Genomic DNA, 1277 nt, shown 5'->3' on the forward strand with positions numbered 1-1277 from the left:
AATAAGGTTAATAAATATAATCATTCCAGAGCAACCAGGACATCGAAAAAGAAGCCACACAAATTCACACGGAATAAAAGGAATGAAAATATAAAATTGGAATCTAATTAGTCACTTGACCTTTATAGTTCAAATGGAGACAGCAATACAGCACATGTGCCTCCCCCCCCCCCCTACACACACACACACACACACACACACACACACGAGAATTAATACACGGATTTGTTTCGACTAAACCAAACATAAAAATACAAAAATCACGCAACTGGAATAGAAGTTTTTCCTTGACCTATAGAGCTCAAACAAAGACAGTGATACTTAAAAGTGCAAACTGAACTGAGAGAAGCAATGTTGTAATTTTCAGCAAGTCTATATAATTGAAATGCATGCAACAATACTGAAAACATAACCCTGCAAATGAAAATAATGAAACAAAAAAATGAAAACCAACAATGAAAATAATTTCCCAGGCAGAAAAATACAAAATTAGATTATATTTAAAAAATTACAGAATCGTACTTCCTAAGTGCAGTTGACTCCGAGTAATCTAGGTTGTCCACCAAACATACTGCAAATCACAGACACACAAACACAAAAACACCCTTGCACATACAAACAAAGGCACAAAGAGACATGCAGAAAGAAACACACACACACAACATTTACAAATTAAAAAAATAACACAATAAACAAAAGATACCAACATGTACAAACCAATGAAACATCATCTCCCAGAATGAAACCCTGTACTTTATCTCAAACTCGTTTTTACAAATGGTTCCATACATACAAACAAATTACAAATACGCAACACCAGATTGAAAAATAAAAATGGACAAATTACTGAAATAAAAACAAGAATCTCCAAAATGAAACGGTTCTGCAGGCAAATCATCAGAGAAAGGCAACTCTATGGAAAAACTGTATACAAACAAATGACAGACACAAAACAATTCTATTTTGAAGAGAGAGAATATGCCAACAAAAAACTGACAACTCAAAATTCACAAAATGGGAGAAGGGAAAATCAAAAAATAAGATAAACACTGAAATGCAAACAACATCACAAATCAAAATGAAGTTGTGATTACAACTGACATTAACACAAATAAAATGGAAAATTTGTTTGAAAACAAACAAGAAGCAAACAACCTACAATCTAAAGAAGAAGGAAATTGAAAACAAAAGCTTACAAGTCAATAGGAAATCACATAATTACCATTTTACAATGAAAAACTAGATAATTTCTACACCAAAATCACAAACAAACATCC

This window comes from Schistocerca nitens, chromosome 7 (assembly GCF_023898315.1).
Source record: "Schistocerca nitens isolate TAMUIC-IGC-003100 chromosome 7, iqSchNite1.1, whole genome shotgun sequence".
Lineage (NCBI taxonomy): Eukaryota > Metazoa > Arthropoda > Insecta > Orthoptera > Acrididae > Schistocerca > Schistocerca nitens.